At 38.6% G+C, this 17,059-nt stretch overlaps 1 pseudogene; it reads left to right on the forward strand.

The window, feature by feature from the left end:
* Nucleotides 1-1,039: 1,039 nt before the first annotated feature.
* Nucleotides 1,040-17,059, forward strand: part of LOC131434036 (uncharacterized) — a 42,137-nt pseudogene continuing 26,117 nt past the window's right edge.

Genomic DNA, 17,059 nt, shown 5'->3' on the forward strand with positions numbered 1-17,059 from the left:
TAACTACGAAACAAGTTATGTTATGAAACTTGCATACACTTGCGTTCAAAGGCAGATAAAGATTAATATTCCCTTAGTTCTTCGAATTATTTAAAAAAAATTGCGTTGCTTTCGAATTAACAATAGCAACACTATTTTGCACGACTTTGAAACTCTTGCCCTTCTCTTGTTTTACAAAAAATGAGACGAAAATTGATTTTCAAAACTTTCTCCTTCTAGTCTAAATTTGTTCTCTCTCTTCCCTTCAAAATACTCTTCGGATCATCTGAAGTGCAAATAATATCTGTACTTAGCAATAAGTATCGTTTTTTTGTAAAAATCTATCAACTTCATATTAAACTTCTTTTTTTAGAGGCACTCATTATATCCACAAATACTCTCAAGACCATATTTCAGTTTTTCAAAAAGTATATATGGTCTTCAAGAAGTATCGAACCGGAAGTCGGATCCAGATTTAATTCAATAGCAACCTATGAGACTACAAGGCCTTCAATTTAAAGCTTAATTGAAGAAAATCGGTTGAGTGGTCTCTGAGAAAATCAAATGCACTTTCCTTCATTTTTTTGCGCATTTCACCCCGTTACTCTCGAACCGGAAGTCCGATCCGGGTCAAATTCAATAGCACCCCATGGAACCAAGAGACCTTTCATTTGATTCTAAGTTTGTGAAAATCGGTCCAGCCATCTCAGAGAACATCGAGTGCATATTTTTGTTACATACGTACACACACAGATATTTGCTCAGTTCGTCGATCTGAGTCGAATGGTACATTACATTAGACCTTCCGGGTCTTGGACACAGTGATTGCATAACCTTTCTATATGAGAAAGGAAAAAAAACTTATTAAATAATATTTCTCACAGATTATGCCTGATGGAGAAACGAAACGACGTTGTGCTCTAACACCTCACTGCTCTTATACACAAAGTCAGTTTCGATTACAAAAATTTTGAGCGACACTTCAGAGATAAACATCCGGAAGAGTACGAAAGGAATATCGAAAGATGTATACGCTTCGTCAAGTGGACTTGAACCGCCGATGAAAGTTTATTTAAGCAAATCGCGTCTTCTAGGAGGAATTATTAAGCTCGTCAGCATACATTAATCGCCGTTTGCAGCGATAGAATGGGAAGGACTCTGGGAAATAATAGATCCATTGCTGACAGTGCACGATTTATCTGTAAATAGAAGGAATATTACAACGCAGTTAAAAACTGCCGCTATGGCGCTAGATCAAATTATTGCTGAAGAAGTATCTGAGAAGAAGGTTGCTTAAAACTAGATATTGTTTCGAAAATGTACATATCATTTTTGGGAGTAAATTTACAATATCTGTCGAAAGAGGGCATAATCGTAAAACGAAGCCGGTAAGAATATACATTTTTTATCGATTTTTTTTAAAGAATTCGTCATATTTTGATTCAATAGTGTACCTTACTATAAAAAAGCAACGCTAACAAAATTTTACAACTATTTCACGACAAAGGAATATGCGATCTCTCAGAATTTCATAATATTTGGAACAATCTTTCTTCGTAGAAAAATATTAGATTTTGGCACCCAAGGCAAAATAAAATTTGGCGCCCAGGGCAAAATAAAAGACTTGCCGCCTCCATCGTTGGTTTAGTGAGCAAAAAAACAAAGCTGAATTCCATCTCCGGAAAAAAAGGTTCCAAGCATTAGTTTGCCGCCCCTCTAAAATTGTTGCGCCCGGGGCGAATGCCACCTTCGGCTTAAACCCTGATGTATTTTTTTACTCGAATAATCAAAATAATCGATTAAAAGGCTAGAGTAATCGAGTATTTGTAATTGATTAACGGCAGTGGCAGTAATCGAGCAAATCGATTAATAGCAATCAATTAATCGAGATCTTCATCAATTTTTTGATAACGTTTAGTTTCAGGCTGCTGACAGCTGCTGGTGCGTGTCCTCGGCATCGTTGAATAAAAAAAGAGTGAGCGCGAGAAGCTGAGCTGACTGGTATTAGCAAACCAAAAGGTATGATACTAGCAGCAAATCAAGCGATACATTGACATAGCTTTCACTCTGAACGGGTTTCACTGGTTTGCCGTAAGTACATTTTTGGTTTGCCGTAAGTTTTCCGCTTTGATCAGCATCAAGCTTGGCTTAGCTTCTCGCGCTCACTCTGACTACAGCCAAAGGTTGAGTTTTAAGACTGGACCAGATGACAATGTTTTCGCTTATGAAGCCAGATTTGGACAAGCCCACGATTGGTTAAAATTGGTATAAGCAAATACACGACTTTGAATTTTATTTTACCGCAGTGTGAAAAAAGTGTTGTCAGGATCAGCCTTTTCATATTCACGCCGCAGGGTGGATCCCTGATGAAAATGGATTTCATCTTGGAAAAAGCGGGTTGAATCATATACGATTAAAACTGACATGACCTTTTTCACATTTCCGAATATCGATGATTGTGGAACTGGACTCGGGTCACCACCTTGAAAGCATCCCTTACCCGACAGTAATTTAGGTTGAAAAAACCTACGATTGAAGTGGGTTGCTTTTTACAACTTTCCTTGATATGCCGAAAATATAAAATCTTTGTGATGTAATACCTGATGCTGAAGTTGTACTTGAGAATTTATTACAATGTGTTATTTGCACCTTATAAGGGGTGTAAGTATTTAATTAGAGAACTATATGCTTCAGAAGAGAACGTTTTCTTTTTTAATACTTTACGTCACAACGAGTGATAATTAAGTGAATCTCCAAAAGTCGTCGGTTTTACTTCGGCCCGGCACAATTTTCATAAGTTTGCAGCCCGACATCTTCTTTTACCCGACACTGTCGGGCGAGGCCCGAGTACGTGGGAACCCTAAACTGGACTCTATAACTAGACTCAAAATCTGGGACAGGCTCATAAATCAGTTGCGAAATTCTGAAACTGAACTGAACTGAAGTTCTAGAACCTGAATAAAAGAACTGAATTCAGTTCCAAAATCTAGTTCCAGAATCCAAGTTCGGAATGTATTAATTCAGTTCCCAAATGAATGTATTATATTCAGTTCCCAAATTTAGTCTAGAAATCAGTTCCAGAATTTAGAATTAGAATTCAGTTCCAGAGTCATAGTATAAATTTCTGAACCTGTAATCTGGACCTTAATTCTGAAACTGAATTTTGAAACAAAACTTTAAACTTGAATTTAAGCTCAGAATTCAAGTGGACTAGAATCAAGGTTCTGAATGTAGTTTCGAATTTTGTGCCATAACCCAATAAAAAAAAATCGGTTCCCTGATACAGATTCAGCATTCAGAAGCTGTATGCGATTACTGATAATTTGTTGCTGCTGGTTGAGAAGACAAGCTCGACACGACATCCGATTAGCGAATAAAAGCCCGACCTGAACGTTTCACATTTTCTCAGATTTTTGCTTGCTTTATGATACATTAATGATGTATAAAATATTCATTTCGATCTAAGTAACAATGAGAAATTCTCTTTGTTTACTTTATCTTTCGATTAGTATCACGGTACAATCCTTATCTCTTATTGTTTACTGGTAATAATAACTAAAGCTATCATCTTCGTATCCGCATTGCAAAAAATATCAAAATAAGTAGGAATATTTAGCAATAATCGAAAGAGAAGTAAACAAAGAGAATCTTTAATTGTTACTTTGGTCGAAATGAACATTTTATACAGAATGGTAAAGATTTTTTATTCAACATAGATTTTCATTTGGCAGCTCTGATTCCGCCTAGAATAATTTGATCAATTAATTACATTAATCGATTAGTGCTTAATTGTAATCGATTATTCTAATCGTCTACTCTTTTATTAATCTAATACCTAATAATCGATTAATACGAAAAATCAGACATCACTACTTCCAGAGGAAACCGAGCAATATGTAAGTGAAATTATAGATATAGATGACTTATTATTGGATAATGTCGATGAGAAAAACTCGAAACACTCGGATTCTTCTGAATGCAAAGAAGATGATGAAAATGATTTCGATTATAGCAAATCCGAAACCAACATCAACGAAGAATCGGCATGGGCCGACGCACTGCAAGAATAATTTGACAGTAATTTCGTAATGATAATTCGCTGTGGTGCTCAAACAATACAGTTGGTTGTAAACAATACTACAAAATTCGATCCGTTCGATCTAACAGATCGGCTGAAAAGTTCGTATCGTTTCTATGAGCGCCCTCTCATTAAATTACTAGAATTAAATCCATACCATTTTCAGTTAGTACCAACCTTCGAAAGATACGTGTATAAATTTGACAGCTGTCTGATTATTAGTTTGTGAGATGTTGCATTTTGAGTGTAGCTACTTTTGTTATTGTGAAAAAAATGGAAAAAAAGGAATTTCGTGTGTTGATGAAACACTACTTTTTGATGAAAAAAGTGCCGCCGATACCAAAAAATGGTTTGATGAGTGTTATCCAGACTCTGCACCGGGCGAAGCAACAATTCGTAAGTGGTTTGCAAAATTTCGTACTGGTCATATGAGCACCGAAGACGGTGAACGCAGTGGACGTCCAAAAGAGACTGTTACCGGTGAAAACGTGAAAAAAATCCACAAAATGATTTTCAATGACCGTAAAGTGAAGTTGATCGAGATAGCTCACACCCTAAAGATATCAAAGGAACGTGTTGGACATGTTATTCACGAATATTTGGATATGAGAAAGCTTTGTGCAAAATGGGTGCAGCGTGAGCTCACAATCGATCAAAAACAACAACGAATTGATGATTCTGAGCAGTGTTTGGAGCTGTTATATCGAAATAAAACCGATTTTTTCCGCCGATATATAACAATGGACGAAACATGGCTCCACCACTTCACTCCGGAGTCCATTCGAGAGTCATCTGAGTGGACTGCACGCAATGAACCGAACCCAAAGCGTGGAAAGACTCAACAATCGGCCGGTAAGGTTATGGCGTCTGTATTTTGGGATTCGCATGGTATAATTTTCATCGACTACCTTGAAAAGGGAAAAACCATCAACAGTGACCATTATATAGCGTTATTAGAGCATTTGAAGGAAAAATATCAAAAAAACGGCCTCATTTGAAGAAGAAAAATGTTTTGTTTCATCAAGACAATGCACCGTGTCACAAGTCGATATAAACCATGCTGAAATTAAACGATTAGGCTTCGAATTGCTCCCTCATCCACCGTATTCTCCAGATTTGGCCCCCAGTGACTTTTTTCTGTTCTAGGACCTAAAGAGAATGCTCGCTGGTAAAAAATTTAGAAGCAATGAAGAGGTAATCGCTGAAACTGAGACCTATTTTGAGGCAAAGGACAAATCGTACTACAAAAATGGTATCGAAAAGTTGGAAGATCGCTATAATCGCTGTATCGCCTCTGATGGCAATTATGTTGCATAATAAAAACGAATTTTGGCAAAAAAATGTGTATTTCTATTAAACGATATGAATTTTTCAGCCGAACTGTTAGTAGATATCCGTAAAAAGGGTAACAAGTTTAAACTTGCAAGTACATCCTTTTCTTCGAGGCGACGGGAGGGAAATATCCATCCATCTCAAATGGTACGCATTGGAACTCGACTTTTCAGGCCACGCTCGATTCGATAAGCGAAAAGCGACAATTCTTGAATTTGGGAAAACAATTTCCAGAGTTGGGTAAAAATGATGAAGCATTTAAAAGAATTTATAGTCTAACTTTTTTTATTAAAATCTACAGAATTACTCGACAAGAATCGCTTCAAAGTACTGCTACTTCTGACTATGGACGAGAGATAACGTAAACTTTTTTCGAATCGTGCCTTGAAAGCTGCAGTGCACTTCGATTCTAGATTAACGTTTAATGGATCGAGTTTATTTTCTGCAACCCAGAAAGAGGAAATTGTGGTAAGTTTGTTCAAAAGTCTACATGGAGTGTTGTGTATGTGCATATAACCATTTTTTTCAGTAGAAAAAAATATAGAGAATTTCAAGACGTAAAGACTGTCCCAGAAAGTATGGACGCACTTTGATTTCGCTGTAAATATTTCACAAGTGTTAGATATTCAAATTTTATTCGATATACTGATAATATTAGACTTGTTGCCCCGTGACTCGCTCAGTGGACGGTTGAGGAGGGGTTATTCACATTACTACTTTTCAACGTTCGGTGCTAGCATATACTCACCACGTCAATTCTTTTGCTAACGGGAACATTAGGAAAACGAAACATTCACTGCAGGTAATGGTCTAGGTGGACTACCAATAGGCGCAAACGCTACTTTACCAAATGCTCAAAAGCAAAATTCGGATATCTTTCTTTGAGGCTGAAGGCCCCTTTTCGAGCCTGGAAACCGATGCAAACTAGTGTGTAATGACACTAATAATGACTACCCTTCAAACTAAACTGCCACAGATTTTCTGAACATTAATAACAAATTTATTGCTAGCATAAAATTGGTTTTCTTTAATCTATGTGACGTCACATGGGATTGTTTTACTTGCGGTTTTTATTCAGGTATAGTGGTGTACATTATCTTCAACGAGATAATCGATGATTTTCAATATTGACTGACCATGTGCCAGCCGAAGGACGACTTGGAATTTTCTACAGAATCGTCCCAACCAACGGTATGTGGGATGCCATCTCATAGAAGCAACACACGTTTTTTTATCCTGTATGCCTTGATGTTTATCGAATCTGTCTTTAATAGTTCACCAATTGACATGGAACTAGTGAGGTCGGAGTTGCCTTGTTAGTGGCTTGCGGTTGGACCGCGTCAGATTTCTCTCCGTCTCCAGCCCAAAAACAAAAAGGCCGCTGGGGCCTACTCAGAAGACATTAGCTATTTTGTCATGTGTATGCTGAAGTATAACCTACATCCACTATACAGAATTTATTTTATTATTTTACCTTTTAACAAATTTTCCAAAGTTTTCGTGTTAACTGTGGATGCCTTGTCGCTGTTTTAACACTATTAGATATAAGTAAATATTTTAATTTGTATGACACACTTTGAATTTGTAATTTAACTAACCGTATTAATAATTTTAACTGTACAATAGCTTTATAAAATTATAAATGCTCACTGACTTTCATTTTCATTAAGCTATAAGAGAGGATAACATTATTAAATCGGTACATCACTTTATTTTTTTAAGTAAATCACTTTAATCGGGTGAATCGCACGCACTTCTTACTCCTTTGAGTGCTACTAACAAAAAGAACATTCCCAACGTTTGCTGAGCTTAGCCAACTTTGTATAGAATCGGAAATCGGAAATGTTTTTTATTTTATTTTGTTACCTAGTCCATACAGGCTGACTTTATAAACTGTCATATATTGGTAGCTTTTCCAATAGCACCAACCACAGCGAATGGGATGTTGCGCGACAAGATGTTCTAACCGCTGCAGTGATACACGTAAGGTGCATATCTGCCACATTTACCTTCGTGAGTGACCCATCCGTCTCGTATGTAAACCCGGACGTGGAAGGCTATCACTCACACTGGTGAATGCCTTAGACTAATAGGAATCTATGATTTTGGAAGAGAGGAGTGAAAACTGAGCAGGTCGCGTTTAGCCAATGTTTGTGGCGGAGACCAACAATCAAAATTGTATCCACTGGTTACAATATCCCATCGCTCCCCTCCCTTCAACGGGGGGACCTACCGTTTAGATCCTGTGTGCATTGAGTTTCGCGGGCATTATACTTCTGCACCTTGTTTTGTTTTTGTGCTTAAATTAGGCCAGGGAGTTGCCTCTTACGCTTCTCATTTCGGAGTTTCTTTTCTCCCACTTTAGTATATAAAGTATGGAAAGAACTGACCACACCAACACGCTTACGTGTTGAGAGCTGTCAACTTTCCATCAATCAGTGATGTTGCATTCGAACCGTCCGCAATGTTTTTTTTTCAATCGTGTTCACGTTCTATTGAATAACGAGTCATTTCGTGTGTTTTTTCGTCAACAATTAAAGGAGAATCATGTCATTTCAAAAGAAATTTTCTCTGTGTGCAACTATAGTGAGATTGCTAATTTACGTTTTTTTGACACTCTACGATTTGTTTACATCTACCGAGAAGGAAAAATTCGATTGAATGAGGTGTCGTATTCTTTACAACATCGATCGACCTATGAGTTCACTAATTCAATTTTTCATCATGCGGGTGCCCAGGATGTCGAGACGATCCATGGACACAGAATCTATTCTGAACTAGGTTTTGAAGATATACAGTATCGTTCTAGGAAGCTGATTTTAAATCTGCTACGGAGAAAACTCCGACAGGTATTCCCTTTTCATCGGCCAACTCATAACAGTTCGTGCCAACTCGGGCCAAGATTTTGCACGGCACATAAAGTGCATCGTATTTTGCACTATAGGTATTCATCAAGGATGATTGTCGGAAGTTTCGCCTAAATACCAGCTGACCGACCGAATAAACCGGCGCAGGGTGCTTAGATCGGAGATTGTACTGTGTTATGCTCTTATTGTGAGTCTTTCTTAAATTGTTTACAACGATCGATTTTTTTTTTTTATTTCCCTTTTCCTTTCGTCCCTCTCGTCCACCGAAATATCCTTCTCATCCCTATCCATTTTTTGCTCTCCACCTTTTCCTATTATTTCATGTCCGAAAAGAACACGATATGGAAAGTAACTGGTGGTTGAATGCGGCGTACTATTGAGGAAAAATTCGATTTCGGACACACGGATGTCACAAAGTTTTTGGTCTAGTTTCACGTAGGAACGAATACATGAATTAATGGTACGGTTTAGCCGTTCGACTGGATTAGGTTGGCTGTGATACCAGTGTTGTATATCGTATTTGGCTAATAGAGCTTTGAATTCTTTAGAAAGGAATGTGCTTGCATTATCGGAAATGATATAGTATGGGACTGAGTACCGCCTAAACCACATTTCTTCTAGGATTTTCCCAACATGCGTCGCTAAAATTCGTTTTACCGGGACCAGCATGAACCACTTTGTAAAAAAATCCATGATAACTAAAAGGTGAACATGTGCTACTTTAGTTCGAGGCAGCGATTGAATGAAGTCCAGGGCGATTATCTGAAACGGTTTTGTTGTCAGATGTTGCTTGCCTGGTTCAGGAAGTTGAGAACGGTTGGACGGTTTATTTTGTTTACTAATTTCTTCGGCCATGTTTGGCCAGAAGTATTTTTTTTAATTCTAGCTAACGTTTTTTCGCTGGCAAGAGGAGACTATTGTCATGTTCTTATATTAAGATTTGTGTTCGCAACTCTTCCGGTACGCAAATCTTCCACGAGAAACGATAGTCTAGGAGATCGTCCGGTGATGAGATAAATTTCATTAGGGTACCCTTTTCTATTTTGAAGTCTTTATATTTTTCCGGTGCGTTTTCATTTTTTTTGATCATGTTGGCATACCACCCATTCCTCAAGTTCAGTTCTTCAACTGACCTAGATAGGGCATCTACTACCAGATTGTCGGTCCCATTTCTATGGACGATTTTCATGTCATGGCGTTGTAGTTCCATACTCCAACGACATCGCATTATATAAGTAAGAGCAGAGGCATCGGTGAAGACCGTAAATTTCGTACCTTCCAAATAACATCGAAATTTTTCAATGGACTTGAGAACGGCCAGGCTTTCTTTTTCAGTCGCAAAATTTCTCTATTGGGGAGTTGTAAGTTTTTGCGAGAAGTACGCAATTGTTTTCTCCACACCTTCGTAAACTTGCGTAAGAATGCCCGCTATCGCCGAGTCACATGCATCGCAATGCACCGCAAAAGAGCGCGAAAAATCGGGGTTGGCTAAGACTGGAGCCCTTATTATAAGATTTTTAATTTGAAAGAAAGCTTCTTCTGCCTTGTCATTCCAATGGACAGTTTTGGGCTTATTTCTTAATAATTCTGTCAAGGGTTGTGTAACGTTACTGTAGTCGATAAGAAATCTTCGATAATAGTTACACATTCCCAAAAATCTCCGGAGTGACCGAAGAGATGAGGGTCGCTCATAATTTACTATGGCCGACACGCGATCTGGGTTCGGTCTGAAACCTCCTTACCCCATGATATATCCCAAACATGGAACCTCTGGTACACAGAAACGTGATTTTTTAAAGTTTATCGATAAATTGGCTGACTTTAATCGATTGTCTACTTCAGTAAGCAAATTTAAATGCTCCTGAAATGTATTGCTAACGATTATTATGTCATCCAAATATACAAGACGTTCGGTTCCAGTTCAACTGCTGTTACGGACCAGTTTAATAATTCAATTATATCAGTTTATAATTAAATCAAATCAGGGATTTTATCCGATGGCCCAAAGAGTGGGTCTAGACAGTTGTAAAGTATTAAGAAAATAATGAACAAAACAAAACCGCTCTTCAAGCGGTTGTAGTGCCTGAATAAAGCAAGTATAGATTTATGATTTGTGTGCAAGCCGAGATAAGCCGCTCTTCAAGCGGGTCTAGGGCCAAATATAGGAATTTCCACATTTAGAGCAATAAAATCTTTCCGCTCAGCATTCGATAAGGACTAAAATATGTAAACACACAGCATCGGTCTGAGCCGCGCACCAGGATGTATGAAGTAAATAATACCTTTGTAAACAAGCAGGTAAAACTAGTGCAGCGCCCTTAGCAAATTTTCCTTCGAACATGTTAGTATTGTGAATAAAATAGGGAGTCATGAAGGAATAACGACATTGCAAGAACAGCAACCTAGTCGTGAAGGAAAAACTTTCATGTCAGCGTAAACGCGACGAGCAAAAACAAAGCTATTATTTTCACGGACACAGGTCACTGCCTCTGGCCTAGCGACAGTGGTCTCGACTTTCGGTAGAACTTCGGGAGAAAGTCGGATGAACTTTCTACTTGAAATCACAAGCTCGGCTTGTACTAAAATCTTCGGGCTTCACCCGAAAGTAAATGTTAGGAGCTTAAAAACCCATAGTTGGGAAGAGTTAGGAGCAGTTCAGTTTTACAGAGTGCGGTAGCTAGGCGCGAGTCTCGGGAATCGACCCGTAGACAGATTAAGTAGTTTTTGCTTCGAGTATTCGGGTTAGTTCAGTTCGGAGTGTAATACAGTAGCCGTAGGAATATGCGTGCATGGTGAGGCTTGAGTATCAAGTGACCTCAAAATCAAGTAAGAAATATTGTTTATAATGGGATATAGTAGATTTCGGAAGGCATCTAAAGAATTGAGTGAAAGATTGCTGTAATGAGTGAAGATTTAACAGTTTCATGTGCATTGTTTGATACTCATATGCGAGAAGAACAAAATAGTTAGACACAACCATTGCTCGTGTTAGGGTAATGTTGATAATATACGACAACAAAAGTATGTGTTGAAGAATAACTTCTTTTATTAATGTAAGCAACTAAATGTTGAGACATATATTCGACGAGATCACCATGAAGTGTTGTGAATAGTAAACAACATTCGTTTGTATTATAAGACTGAGACAGCCGTTTCACAGTTTCCACGGTTGTGAATAGATTTACAAACTCGTGGAGTATGCACTAGACTGTACTGTAGTAGGACATACGTTCATATGTGCATAAACCTAATGATATGCCGAGCTTAGTGAGACTGCGTGAAGTGTTAGCCTTATTAACAATCGTTAGTGACTTTTGTTAGATTGTGGGAAAGAACTCCTAAAACAGCCTAATCCTTCACTATTGAGAATAAGTAGCCGTCAAGTGAAAAGCACAAAAAAATTTGAAACTCAGAAAAGGTAAAATTCGTGATATTAAACTCAAGTACATGGGTGAATCAATACAATGACATAAAAGAGAAACCGAATTGAAGAGTATTACTTCGTGTAGAACTGAAAGAAACATCCTCTTCGTTATTCCTCTTCCGCCACCGCTCGGCCGGGAGCTTGCACTAGATGCGCGCGCTGACATAGCTAGGTATCCGTGTGAGCTAGGATCCCGCAATGGGATGGAAAGGGAAAACCGAGAATGTTGCGGTTAATGTCGCGCAAGATTTACATTTGTTGTAAGGAAAATACTTGTATATATAGTTAAGATTTTGTTAAAATAAAACACTTGCAATTCACTGCAGTCAGGGGGAAATTGTTACTCATCCGAAAACCAGCCCAAGTGAAATTGATTTCAAGGTGGATAGAGCGCTACGAGAGCTATCCGGCTGCGAAACAATTACACTTGGCTTCATACAGATACCCCTCAGTAACATTGGTGGCCCCAAGAGGAGCCAAGAAAAAACTGGTCTCTTTCGCCAGTAACATTGGTGGCTGCAGAAAGGAATCTCTGCGGTCAATAACATTGGTGACTCTAGAAAAGAGTCTCGCCACTAATATTGGTGTCCTCCAGAGAGGACGAGAACTCACGTTATCAGCACGATATAAGGCTTTCGTTAGCAACGAAAAGGATATCTCGTGAACTAAACACAGCTAGAAACATGATGCTCACGACATATCGACCGAACCCCCATGGCAGTTGCCGTCTGTGTACGGCAGCTGATAAAAAAGAAGCCATGATCGCATGCGACGAATGCGATCGATGGTTCCATCTGAAGTGTGTGAAACTTTCAATTTCACCACCAGAGGAAGAAAGATGGATATGCCCTAAATGTTTAGACGCAGAAAGGGAACTTATTCAATTGAAAACTCAACAAAAACAATCGCTAAATAAAGACGTCATCCAGGAAATACTTCGGGAAAATAGAATTGCGAATACTGAAGAGCCTGTACCAGGTACATCGGCAGCAGGAATAAAACCCACCAAACAAGAGCCCGATTGGACGGTTTATTTGAAACGACAAGCGCTTATGAGTTTGCCCAAATATAGAGGCACGGCCAAGGAATAGCCTAAATTCAAGAAAATATTCTTGGAAACAACCAAAGAGGGGTTGTTTAACAATCTGGAGAATCTCACTAGACTCCAGACTGTGGTGTACGCCAACGCAGAGACCAATTGAAGAGGACGGGTTGATTTTCAACCATTATGGAACATGCATCCTCAAAAGAGGAACCTGGAAGACGAATCTAAATACACAAGTGATTCCGGAAAAGGACATGAATACTATTGATGAAATTCACCATAAGTTATCTACGGCATTGGCTACGATGAAAAAACTAACAAGAGATCGCAATATGGAACAAATAGTAACATCATTACAACGTCAGGCAAGTAATGCAAAATTGGAGATTCAGTATTCTACAAGAATAAAAAGAGGAAGAGGAATATTAGGATTTCTCAAGGACTTATTATTTGGTGGAAACGATGTCGATGACGAAATTCAAGCTATGCGCATACACGAAAATGAAAGGTTCGATAAAATAGCGCATTCTGTGAACCTAATGAATGTAAAAGCAGCACAGATGGGAGACACATTTGCAAGCAGGATTTCTATCCTTCATGACGGAATGGATAAACTAAAGGTTCATTAAATAGAAGACCGTGTAGCTATTACTCAAAGAAAAGCCTTGGAGATAGTATTTCTTGCTCGGGAAATAATCGACGAAATATTGGCAAAATATAGAAGGAGTCGTTCCTATCCTTTGGATAAAATAGAACTTCAGCAAATATTGCATAACATTACTGAGCAATTGCCGAATGGGTATAAGCTTTTAGATCACCCTTCTGCAATTCAATATGATGCAAAGATAGTGAATGGCACAATAATGATTACCATGACGACGGTAATTATAAATAAGAAAAATTATGAAATTTTCAATGTGATGGCCATTCCAGATCACGAGAATAAAACAATAATCTCTGTAGAAAATCCATATATTGCTATAAATGTCAAAGGAGAATACCTCTACTCGATGAAGGAAATGGTAGCATTAAACAGCAGTTATTTTATCATGAATCAACCAAAAATATTAAAGGCACCCGACTGCATATCTGCTGCAATATTACACGTGGAACCAAAAATCGGATGTATAGTTAATCGATTACCTGGTAACTATACACAACTAGTATATCTTCCTATGCGGAACTGTGAACTTTATTATACGAATAATCCCAGCACGATCGTAGTTCATTGTGAAAATACAATAATTTCACCGCCATACGAAGCAGCAATTGTCGAGATGACACCAGAATGCAAGATACAAGCGAAAAAGGAAACAATTTATGCAACCATGGAAATTAGTAACAAGGCAACGTTTAAGCCAAGGTCACAGATTGACATCGAGTTGAATATTGACAACACGACGACAGAAAGATCAACAACACCATGGTCGGTGAATCCTTACAAGAATTTTCTAGATATAGTGGAAACTGAGGCACCGATAAACACTTATAATCGTATTTGGATTATTTCTGGTCAGAATTATAATAACAGCACTTTGTGTTTTAGTGACGAAAACATCGAAACCAGGTTCAACGCAGATGGATCATCAATAGCTCGTCGTAGAGGTCATCCAACTAGAACTACTGACTCAGAAGTCGAGTCCCAGCTGTAAAGAAAGTGAATCATATATAAATGGTCCGTTCATATTTTATAAATTTATTAATTCATCAGGGCTGGAATGTTACGGACCAGTTTAATAATTCAATTATATCAGTTTATAATTAAATCAAATCAGGGATTTTATCCGATGGCCCAAAGAGTGGGTCTAGACATTGTAAAGTATTGAGAAAATAATGAACAAAACAAAACCGCTCTTCAAGCGGTTGTAGTGCCTGAATAAAGCAGGTATAGATTTATGATTTGTGTGCAAGCCGAGATAAGCCGCTCTTCAAGCGGGTCTAGGGCCAAATACAGGAATTTCCACATTCAGAGTAATAAAATCTTTCCGCTCAGCTCAGAGTCTCGCCACTAATACCTGCCCCTAACACTCGGTCCATTAGTTTCGATAACGTGGCATAACTATTGACCAGACCGAAGGGCATGCGAGTGAATTAAAACAGACCTCTCCCGAGTACTGAGAACGCTGTAAATTTTCGAGATCGAGGATGTAATGGAACCTGTAAAAAGGCTTTGGATAAGTCAATCGTCGAAATGAACTCGGCTGTTCCCAGTCGTCTTAATATTCGATCAGCATGAGGAAGCAGATAACAGTCTCTAACGGTGGGATCATTAAGTTTTCTTGCGTCTAAACATAGGCGAACAGTACCATCTGGTTTGTCTACGGGAACAAGAAGCAAGGCCCAGTCACTATAAGACCTTCAATTATTTTTGCTTTAAGCAGTCTGTCCAACTGTTCATTGATCTGTGCTTGTCGTTTGGGTTACGTTGGATATGGATTAGTTCGTGCCGGTAACATTTTTTTTGCTTCTTCCGTTAGCTCAATTCGATGACTAATCCAGGTTGTAGTATCAAGAAACTCTACGTCTGCGACTTTAAATTTCGATTTAACTGTTTCTAATTGTGCGATCTGCTCTTCACTAAGCCTGTCTAACTCGTCTAACCCGACATCGGGTGTTCTGTTTGGGCTTCCTGAGTTGGCGTGGCATTCCAAATTTTCAACCGTCACCGGTTCAATCATAGGATTATTTTGAACGATTTCCAAAAGTTCATTCCTAATAAAAGTCGCCTTTTTAACGAAGGTACGATAAGAGTTTCTACAATTTGTGTCTCGCCATTAAAAGTAACGGGTAGATGAACTGTCCCAGTTACGTTTAATTCTTCTCCATTTTCGGTTCTAAGACACACCTCGGAGGGGAATACTTGTAATTTGCATCTTTCAATCAGTTTGAGAGCACCTATTCCCAGGACACTGAGATGGGCTCCGCTGTTGAGTAAGCCCACCATGGGACTACCGAGAATAGTTATTTGTGCGAACGGTCCCTCGTCATGTTCGAGGTGTATAATATTTTCATAAATTTCAAATTTTGAGGTATGAATATAATCAGTACTAAGTACTTTTTCATAACCAAGAGACTGAAAAACTTCTCTTTGTATATTTTGTGAGAGGGGCTTTACGAACGCTAGACGTGTTGGCCTTCGGGGACAGTCTTTGGCGCGTTTTTTCGCAGAACGGACACGATTTGGTATCCACGTTATGGAAACCACACTTTTGGCAATACTTATGCCTGGGCCGCTCACACTCCCGAGCATGATGCCCTTTCAGACGGCAATTGAAACAAACACCATCTTTAGGCGGTTGGTAATTTTCCAGCAGAATTATAGGACCTTCGTGAGAATCCTTAACTCGTTCCTCCCTACCGGTTCTACCTACGTTTTTGCTTTCTTAAACAGAGTTATTACCGCGGGATTTAGATTTGTAAAAATTTCGCGATCTGTATTGTTCGTTTTCGAGGTTACGCGTATTTTTGGGCCTTGCCCCTGTATTGATTTCGTTCAAGTTTAAGTACGACTTGTCTGATGACCAGCCCGATTCTGTTAAGGTTGAACTCCCTGAACTTGGTATACGACTGCGCGATGTTTTTTTTTGTTTTATAGGACGAGAAATTTTTTTCCTAGTTTTATTTTTATTTGAACGATAATCCGAATTCTCACTTTGGTCATCTTTATTGCGTGCTTTTCCCTTTCCGCCAAACTTTAACCTATTCTGTGCCCCCTGATTGGTTTGGGGTTGTCCAAACATCCAAGGATATGCATGAAACATGGGATCAAATTTGTTTTGTAGAGGAATTGGATTTTTATCTACCGATTGTAAATTTCGTTTCATCTTTCGACCTGGAGTAACAAATGCGTTATTATCATCGGTACTAGAGGAGCTCGATGAATCTTTCGCGGGATCTGGCGTTGATTTGATTGCTAAATTTGATAACGTTTGGTTAATTTGATGTATTATTTCTTGTTCTCCGATTTGGGAGAATTATGAAAAATTTTGATTATAAATTCCACGAATGCAGGAGCATATCGCGTCAACATCACTAAGATCGTCATCATCCTCAGCGATTTCGGAAATACGTTTCGTACGCGCGAAATAATGAACCAGTCGCGTCTTTAAACTTTCTTTTGTTCCTTCATAACTCTTCTGTTTTTCCAAGAAGTCCTTAATTTCCTTCACCTTCGCATCTTTTTCCAAAAATTCTGTATTGGTATTTCTCTCTACTCGATTAAAATCAATATTCGCATTACCCTGTACTCTCTCAGTTTTTAGTTGCTCTCTTTGCTGCTCTAATCGCGAGTTCATATTCGATCTCCCCTATGTCTAAATGATGAACTATGAGGT

The sequence above is a fragment of the Malaya genurostris genome, chromosome 3 (assembly GCF_030247185.1).
Source record: "Malaya genurostris strain Urasoe2022 chromosome 3, Malgen_1.1, whole genome shotgun sequence".
Classification (NCBI taxonomy): Eukaryota; Metazoa; Arthropoda; class Insecta; order Diptera; family Culicidae; genus Malaya; species Malaya genurostris.